The sequence below is a fragment of the Daktulosphaira vitifoliae genome, unplaced genomic scaffold, assembly GCF_025091365.1.
Source record: "Daktulosphaira vitifoliae isolate Bord-2020 unplaced genomic scaffold, ASM2509136v1 Scaffold_2, whole genome shotgun sequence".
NCBI lineage: Eukaryota > Metazoa > Arthropoda > Insecta > Hemiptera > Phylloxeridae > Daktulosphaira > Daktulosphaira vitifoliae.
In genome coordinates this window covers 22,378,205-22,388,511 of record NW_026099573.1, presented here as the reverse complement: position 1 = coordinate 22,388,511, position 10,307 = coordinate 22,378,205, and the positions used below count along the sequence as shown (strand labels likewise).

At 29.6% G+C, this 10,307-nt stretch overlaps 1 long non-coding RNA gene across 1 annotated transcript; it reads right to left on the bottom strand.

The window, feature by feature from the left end:
- Positions 1–7,443: 7,443 nt before the first annotated feature.
- LOC126899596 (uncharacterized) lies at positions 7,444–8,183 on the bottom strand. Its single transcript, XR_007702626.1, has 3 exons — positions 8,058–8,183; positions 7,583–7,993; positions 7,444–7,532 (listed from the first exon to the last, which is right to left on the bottom strand). It is a non-coding gene; the product is annotated as an uncharacterized LOC126899596 (long non-coding RNA).
- Positions 8,184–10,307: the final 2,124 nt, after the last annotated feature.

Here is a 10,307-nt window from a genome sequence, read left to right as displayed (position 1 = left end):
TTTTTTTTTTTTTTTTTGTATGATTGATTTTATATGAACCAGTGAAATTGTATGATGGTCACCGCAAGGCATAACTTGAGAGGGTGTCCAACAAATATAGCCATAACTTGATCTACAACTTTTTTTTTTCAAATTAAGTTAAAACAGAATACTGTAAAAAATAAAAATATTTAAAATACTAATTTTTTTCACCCCTCTCACTACTCCTAAATCCCATTAAGCGCATTAAATGCTCTTGTAAATTTATCTAATTAATTGCATGATATTTTTTCATAAAAACGTCGCACGCACAAAAGTCAACGAAAGTTTCCAGTTATACATATATCTTTTATTATAACTACACAGGCATTATTTATATATTTTTAAATAAAATAATTTTTGAATTGTATTTTATTTCTAAACATTTCTATATTAATAGAAATCAACTCATGGTTTGCACTTCGTATAAGGCTTTTAAATAATAATATTAAAAAAACTAATTAATATCCCCTTTTGTTTTTACCTTAAAATAATAATGCAATTATTACTATTGTTTTTTATTTAAAAACATGTTTTTTAACAAACCTGATTTCCCAATTAAGAGAGATTTTTATCCTGATCCCTTAAGAAATTTTGAATGTATCTACAATTTTTAATTGATCTATCGAGTAATTAAAAAGAAAAAAGAAAAATTGGAGTATAAATTATTTAAAAGGGAAAATCGACCTGATTACCCCTAAGTTATATTAATGGACAGTTACTAAGTTAATTTATTTAGTAACTGAGCTAGTTCAACTAATTATAAAAAAGTTATTTTATATGTAGAAATTTCTTGTACAAATATCGAAAAATCCAACCTTCATAATTTTCTTTGTTATTTAAAAATTATCTCCTAGTACTCCGTTAATTTGAATAGGACTTATAATTTTAAGTACTTATTATTGGTAATGTTTTTCTTTAGGTATTGCAATAAAAATCATTTATTTATTTATGCTCAAATTAATATTTTGCGTCGTTAAACATCAATATTATATCGCAAACTTGCAAAAAAGGTATACATATGTTTTAGTAACATACGTAATCCAAACACATGTGATCATTCGATTTATATTCGAAAAATTAGTCATTGTATGGTTAGTATATTTAAAATTATTTCAATAAACAGTTTGCAAACATTACCAACATTTTTTTAAAAGAAAGATCATATTGCCCCAAGCGTTAACTTGCCTTACTTACCCCTAAACTCCCATCAAATTAAAACTAATACAATATACTTAAAGACGAAAAAAGAAAAACTGTACGAAATACAATTTCTAGGATTTCTAGGAGTTAAAGCCAAAATCATATAACTTTTGATAGAAATGTCTGATTTTATATTTAATTCCATAATAACAGATGGTGCTGGCATTATTCTAAAATATTTCAAATTAATGCGCTTTTAATGTAATATAATATGATCAAATAAAGAAAACTGTTCTGTTGACTTGTCTTTTATGAGTAATCTAATGCTTAAGTCATAGACCACGTACTACTTTGTTTGTCTAGACTGAAATATGATTCTGCTTAAAAAATGTCTGTACGAACTTTAAAAAATATACGAGCTATTAATTAATTTAGTACAATTACAAAGACAAAATATATTTTTCTAAATACTGCTAAATGAGCGATTGCTTTTTATTACACTTTTGTTCAATTCATTTTGTGTGAATTCGTTATGATTTTAGCCACTACCCATATCAATAAATACTCAGAGAAAAGTGACGAAGCTAAGAGAGTCCTCTTAGCTAGAAATATATATAGAGCAATACCTACTCCTATAAGCCAAAATATTTATCTTGAAAATAAACTGATGATTAAAAAAAGAGGTTCAATATAGTTCAGTAAGACTATCATTTATTATAAAACTCTCCCCAATATAAAATCTTAGTTATATCATTATCAGAAAGCAAAGTTATCATCGAAAATAAGAAAGACGACGCCTTTTGATATAACATTAGATACATAAAAATATGTAGACTTTACTCTTAAATTATTTTTGTAATTTTTCTTTTTAATTTGTTTTTTTTTTTAGTCACGTCTTATTTAAAATACATGATAAATGGTTATCACGCGTTATACAACAATAATATGTTGAAATTGTAAAAATTGTTTACAATTTTAAAATAATAAATTATAAAAAAATATATATTTTTAGTGAAAAAAAACGACATAAACAAATTATTTCATTGATATTATTAACGCATATATTATTTTCAATTGACATTTATTGATAATAATTTTTTATTCTAAGAATATTTTTTCTTGTGATTCATAAAAATTATTTGTAAATAGTACTTAATTTGAAATTTTGAAAATTATCTTTATCTTTAAAATATAGAAAAGCTATTTAATATTAAAAAAATATAGACATAGAAAAGCTCCAGGTGAGCCGGATTTCAACTTAAGCGATTATAAGAAAATATTTTAGAAAATGGTCTAACGGATTACTAGGTAGTCGAAATCATGTAATTAATGAAATGCAAAAGAGAAGAAGTTGAGAGGGGTGTTAAACCTTTTCTCCATGACAACGATTGCGTGTCTATAATACAATATAAGGGGTATAAAAAGTGATTTTTATATATAACCACAACACAATGTCAGTCTCGTTTCAAAATGAGATTTGTGATATCGTTAAGATTAATATGAGCTCAGAAACATATATAACTACTATTAACAGTACATTTATTAAAAAAACTCAAAATATCACTAAAATCATTATTATATTCTTGCATTTTTACATCATAATAAATCAAGTTAATAAATAGCAAGTTTCAATAGGATTTAAAAATTTAACTATACATAAGATTGTTTTTTCGTTAATATAATGTGTTGGCTTATGTTTTGATTCAGATGTCGTCAAAAATATTTTCAAAATATTCACGAAAAACATGGTATTCTAATTTTTAAATGCTTCATAATCAAGAATACAAAAATTAACTAAATTGTTACTTACAAGGATTATTTTCTACTGTTTTTTTAAATAGTATTTATTTATTTATTTTTACTTCCTTTACATATTTTATATCTTTGAATGAATTATAAATAATAAATAATCACTGAGCATAGAGTACAGGAATTAATTAAAATTAACTTCACATTTAAATAAATTAAAAACTAAAATAAACACAACTAAGCTTAATTTTATACAAGAAAATAAAATAATATATAAATTAAGCTATAATTATGCAAATGAAATTTCAAATTATGGATACTATGATAAAAAAAAAAATCAAACTTTCAGCCGCTAAAGATTTTAATGTTTGGTCAACTTTGTTAGTTTTATAGACCAACATATGTAAAAATCTATTTTGTATTCACTCTAATCTTTATATAAGATAACTTTGATGTGGATTCCCCATTATTCAATCGTTGGGTTTTATTATTGAATGCGCTGTCGTTAAAAACTTAAATGGGTATAATCTTTTAGGTAATAGTTTTCTACACAAATATAAGGCTAATATTGATATGTATGATTCGAAAATTATTTTATTTGACGGACCACACAGGGTGACCGTACTCTTCGAAAAATTCAGTTCTAGCAATGTCGCAAATCATATTCTTTCACACAAAAATTCTACCAATGTTTCCATTGAGTCCACAGCGCGTATGCAGGTTTCAAAAAATATCCCACGAGACGGCTTTTGCGGCGTAAATACATTAGTAGAGGTGTTGAAAAATAAATATATTAATGTTAATTTTCATGATATTCAAGTATTACTAGGCGTAGATTCTGCAAGTCAGCCTGTCTGGCTTGAGGTAGAAGATCTAGCAGCCGTCGCGTCTTATTACAATAAAAATTTAATTGTGCTTTCCCAAGATAACAATCGTTCCGACGTAAATGTTATCGCATTCACAGAATTCGATCGAGATAACGTGTTTGTTTTATTTTCCCACTGTCATTGGTCTCCATTAGAATACGTAAAAAATTCTAGTGTTAATTTTAATATTAAAACAATTGTGCATATTAATGACAATATTTCAGTCGCCGACAGGCGTAAAATTCTGAACTCCAGACAAAAAAATTATGATTTTACCGAACACTTCAAACAAAATGATGCGTCAACACCAGACGTACACTTCGAATCTTAGGTTAACGAAACATGTTTCGCGGAAAAAGAAACATCTTCTCTAGCAGACTTTTCACAAAAGGTCGAATTCGATATTAACCCGTCTTTATCTCATGATAAAAAACAAAAACTTGAAACGTTGCTGAATAATTATAATGAAATTTTTTCAAAGACTAAATTCGACTTGGGCGAGGTAAAATTACCTGATATTGAATTAAAATTAAATCGGGATCAAATAATAAATTTACCGAATTTCAAGTTAAACGTTAAAAAACGGGCCGAGGTAGAAAAACAAACTAACGAATTATTAAAGGCCGACATAATAGAACTGTCAAATAGTCCATATAGTAATCCGGTATTTTTAGTAGGTAAAAATCTCCCACAGGGTGACAAAAAAGGGGCCACCCCTAAGGAGTATCGCATGGTTTTAGATTATAGAAAATTAAATTCGATTTTATTAAAAGAAAGTTTTCCCATGCCGATAATTCAAAATATATATGACTGCTTAGCTGGTAACCACTATTTTTCATTATTAGACGCGTCCAGTGGTTTTTATCAATTCAAACTATCTAAAAATTCTCGACAATATACAGCTTTTTCTACTGATACGGGACATTTTCAATTCAAAAGACTTCCAATGGGACTTAATAATGCTCCAGCAATATATCAGGCCGCTATGTGCAAAATTATGGGAGGTCTTACTTATAAAAATAATATTTGCTACTTAGATGATTGCACAGTTTTTGGAAAATCTTTCGATCAATATTTATATTCATTAGACATAACATTACAAAGATTTAGACAGTATAATCTAAAATTGAAGCCATCAAAATGTAAATTCGGATACGAGGAAATACAAGTACTCGGTAATATCATAAATTCGAAAGGCATTAGGCCAACCGATGAGGGCATAAATCGGTAAAAAAAATTCCCTTCCCCTAACACTATTAAACAAATTCGTAGTTTTTTAGGACTTGCCAATTATTTCAGAAAATTTATTCCTAACTTTAGTAAACTGGCAAAACCTCTTACAGATCTCACTAAGGGTAAATTTAAAACAAAAAATGAAAAAATTAAATGGTTAACTGAACATGAAACAGCATTTAAAGAGCTAAAGTCTAAACTTACGACACCTCCACTCCTCGCGCATTTTAACGTAAATTTGGAAACTATACTAGTAACAGATGCTAGTAAATTAGGTCTAGGTGTTATACTTCAACAACGTGACGATAATAACGAAATTCATCCAATCTCTTACGCGTCTAAAAAGTTAACGCCCGCCGAGTCCAATTATTCCGCAATGGAACTCGAGGTTTTAGCTATTAATTTCGCGTTTACCCATTATAGGCAATATGTTCAGGGTAGGAAAATTGAGGTTTGGACTGATCATAAAAACTTGACAAGTTTTATGAACTTAAAAACTGAATCTAACGTTGTAAACAGGATACGAACGAAATTAATGGGCTATGATTTTGAGGTAAAATATAAAAAAGGTATTTTTAATAGGGCCGCGGATCATCTATCGCGTTATCCCAGTTCAAGTGAACTAATTAATATTTTAAATTCGAATATTAAAAATGATATTTTTAAAATAAATCTTGTTCAACCTATTAATATTGCTGTAGAACAAGCAAACGATGCGTACTTGCATAACATTATAGGTGCTATTAAAAACCCTATCTCATCAAATTCGTTTTATTTAAATAAGGCCGACAATTATGAAATAAAAGATAATGATATATTGTATTACAAAACGAAAATTAGACAAATCCCTGTATACGCACTTGCTTTACCTTCAAAATTTATTAAACAGGTAATAATTGATAATCATGATAGTTTATTAAGCGGGCATATCAGTTTTTCAAAAACACTAAACAAAATTAGGAGTAAATATTACTGGCCAAAAATGAGAAAAGATATAAAGTCATATGTTCTGTCATGTGAAAGGTGTCAAAAGAGGAAACCATATAAACAAAGTAAGCCACCGAAAGTAGGGAGATACGATTTAGACAAGTGTGAGATTATGAGTGAAATAATTATTGACTATGTTGGTCCCCTTCCAAAGTCGAAATCTTATAAGTATATTTTAGTAGCTACTGATCGTTTATCAAAATTTTGCGTAGCTCAACCATTTACAAATGCCAATGCGCGTAGTATCAACAAATTTCTTTTAGACTTATTCTTAAGATTTGGTCCAGCTAGGATAATTAGGTCAGATAATGGAACTCATTTTACGTCAANTATATATTTTAGTAGCTACTGATCGTTTATCAAAATTTTGCGTAGTTCAACCATTTACAAATGCCAATGCGCGTAGTACCAACAAATTTCTTTTAGACTTATTCTTAAGATTTGGTCCAGCTAGGATAANATTTTAGATTTATTCTTAAGATTTGGTCCAGCTAGGATAATTAGGTCAGATAATGGAACTCATTTTACGTCAAAGACAGTTTTAGACCTAATGGACGCTTTTGGGGTAGACAAAAAATTCGGAATTCCGTATAAGCCTACTTCACAAGGTCAGGTGGAGAGGCAAAATCAAACAGTTATAGACATGATATCACATTACGTTCAGGATAACAATAAGTAGGTAGATTATTTACCGTACGTTGTATACGCCTATAATACTTCAATACATTCGGTTACAAATTATACGCCATTTTATTTAGTTCACGGCTATAATCCTAAAAGCATGTTTGATATTGCACTAATTCCCCCTTCCGATGGGAACGTTATCGATGAAATTAATAAAATCAAACATATTAGAAAATCATTACCCCAATTATTAGAGAAACAATCCGAACAAACTAAACAAAAGCTATTATCATTGAATAATTTTCAATCGTTTAAAGCGGGAGACAAAGTCTTAGTTAAAGTCCCGGTAAAAGGTAATAAATTTTCAGATAGGTATGAAGGCCCTTATGTTATTTTAAAGAAAATAGGTCCATATAGTTTTTTGATAAATCTGCCAAAAAACAATATTTTGGTCGAGTCGCCTGTTCACGTAGACCAGTTAAAACCTTTCGTTTCTAGAATATAAAATCCATTCAAATCTCGGCCCGGGGCTAGCACTAAAATAGTAAAATATGTATAGTAATGAGATGACAATATAATAACAATTTAACAATTTTCCAAAAATATAAGAATTATAAGGTGTATAATAATCATTGTCGATATTATTACTTTTTTTTATTTTTGCTGACATAAATTATAGGCAAGGTCAGTGTAATAACGCACCCGAAAAATTGATCTTATTGCGACAACGGTGCTCTTCGCTTCTTAAGACCCAACGAATATTATTATATTGTGCTGTTTCAACTCTTAAAAATTCTTAAAAATTTGATTATAATTTATTTTTGTTCTAATATGTTCGAATTTGTTTAATCCAAGATGGTTTAAGGGTAAAATGCTATATTAAAGTACACTATTTATATTAAATACGCTTACCTACCACTTAATAATAATTATGACTCTAGAAAATTTTTTNATACGCTTACCTACCACATAATAATAATTATGACTCTAGAAAAATTTTTTTTGTTATTGCTATTGACAATAATTCTTTACCCCAGTGGCGACTGTAGAGAATATTCAATAAATCTGATTAATTACCTAGGTTACATTTAAAAAATCTAGACACTCTTCAATTTTAAAATTACCCCCTGTCAAATACAAGGATTAGTATGAATAATCGTGTTACTCTTATATACTAATTACTTATATATAATCGTATATCCTACAAATTGCTTAAACTACTTAAATTAAAATCCATTAATTATTCATTCAAATGAAGTCATTCTTTGAGGTTCATTCGACGGGTCATCTTAATCAATAATTCTATCGAAGACTTCTTCGCTGTCACAGGATCTCTCTACTTTGAATTACGATCTACATCTCGATCATTCTCCCTGTAAAATATAGTTTTATAAATATTAATATATTTTGAATAAAATATGATTATTGTAGACTTACTCCTGTATAACTATTTAGTTCAATATTTTAAAACCAAATTTCCCTTGTTTATCCTTGAATCAGATAATCAAGTAGTCGAATAACTAGGTCAATTATTAATTTCTATAGTGTATACGTTGCATTCACCTGATTGCAATTTTGCCANTGCATTTACCTGATTGCCATTTTGCCATCTCGCCATTTTTTATAGCCATTCATAGCCAGTCACCACTAACGCCACAGCCACGGTCAATGTCACGACCATTACCATGACTTTTGTCATTTTACTTTGAGCCACAGTCCCTTTTAATAGAACATCCAAACCACGACTTCAACATCTTCGTATAATTTCGTATGTANGCCTTAACATCTTCGTGTAATTTCGTATCTAGCGACTTGATCACCGAGACATCAAATTATCACGATTCGTGCATATTTATGTTCTATCCTCCCTTTGGTGACGACCATTGGATGAGTAATTTCTAGCTAGAAAAATAAGTCCTTATTACTATTGCTATTGAAATATATAGTATTGTTATATTATTATTATTATATTATTATTTTGGGGCCCCAGCCACATTACAGCATTGTCTGTTATTTATTATATTTTAATTATACTCGGCAAAGTCCGATTTATTATATTGTAGCATATGTTTATTTATATGCGGCAAGTCCGATTTAATTATTATTTTGTGGCATACTTATATACTTATATGTATACTATTATTTATATTCGGCAAGTCCGATTTACTATATTGTGGAATATTTTTACTTAAATTCGGCAAAGTCCGACTTAGTTCATTAGAACATTATTATATATTATTTTATTCGGTATAACCGATTTTGTGGCATATTTATATTACTGTTATTTTCGGTAAATCTGATAATTTGATTTTGGCATATATTTTATTATTATTTTCGGCCAGTCCGATACATTACGTTATGGCATATTTGAATTATTTTATTTGAAAATTATGGCTTACTTATAATGTTAATTTTAATTAACTATTTTCTTTGATACTTATGGCTTATTATTATTATTCCGTTCGACTAGATCGACATATTTTTATAATGGCATAATTTTATTCTAATTAACAAACAATGTTATAATATAACTTTTATTATTTCGATCGGCTTAGCTCGACTTTCCTTTATTTATTATATATTATAAAATTACTTTTATTCAATACTATAAGGTGATATAAAATGCACGATACACGAGGTTTAAGAAAATTTACTTCTAAATAATCTATTTTGAAAAATAAATAGTATCGAATTTTATGAAATTGGGTTATAAAGAAAATTTGTGGCAAATAAAACCCTTAATTATTATTATTATTAAATTTAAAAAAATATTTTATTATGGTACTTACCAAGTATAATTTCCAACATAACACTCCAGGCATCTTCAGTCCAAATAGGTCAAACATAAAATGAACAACACTATACAGTCAACAGTCGCCACATCCCCACATAATCCCCTATAATCTTACGTGACAAATTTGAATAACGGACTCTATTCATATGTTTACAACAATAAATCCTTTTGTTAACATATTATGACCTTATTGAACAGCCATTAATTATAATTACAACTAATACTAATAGAGCTAGCCCCCCGCAGGGGAATCCGCAAGGATTACGGGCCTAACAACCCCGCGGACCCTAGTTATTTCAGTGGGGGTGGCAACACGTACCACTGCTCTTAGCCGGTCATGACTTTGGTTAGTTGGGACTGGTAGGCCTGGGCATACCTGCTTGCTAACAGCGAATAGGCCCCCCTAACCCAGCCATACCAAGTGAAAGGGTTGCTAACTTGTCACAGGGTAGTTAGCCGAAAGGTAAAGTGACCATTGGGATCCTCTATGGCACCTGGCGCACCATAGAGTATACAGCCTTATCACAGTATCGAGCTCTGCTGTGACGGACCTTTATTTCTCGACTTCTCGTGGGAACTATATGGACAAAAACATAGAAAAACCACAAAACAACGAACTTGTGACGATCAGGGATCCTACGGACAACCTGTCGGAACAAGATCGTGAACTGGCGACTCTTCGCAGAAGAATCGCCGAACTTGAAGGTCTCAATGCCAACAACGGGACACTTGGTGAACCGTCTACTAGCAAAGAGACAGCAACGTCAGAAAATGCAGACCAGGAATCGCAAGATCAACTGGGAGCAGTAGCTGACAAAATCGAAGGTCTAAAACTTAGACCTGAGAAATTGAGCGACAGTCAGAGGCGCAAGCTGAAGAGGAGCCGAGCAAGC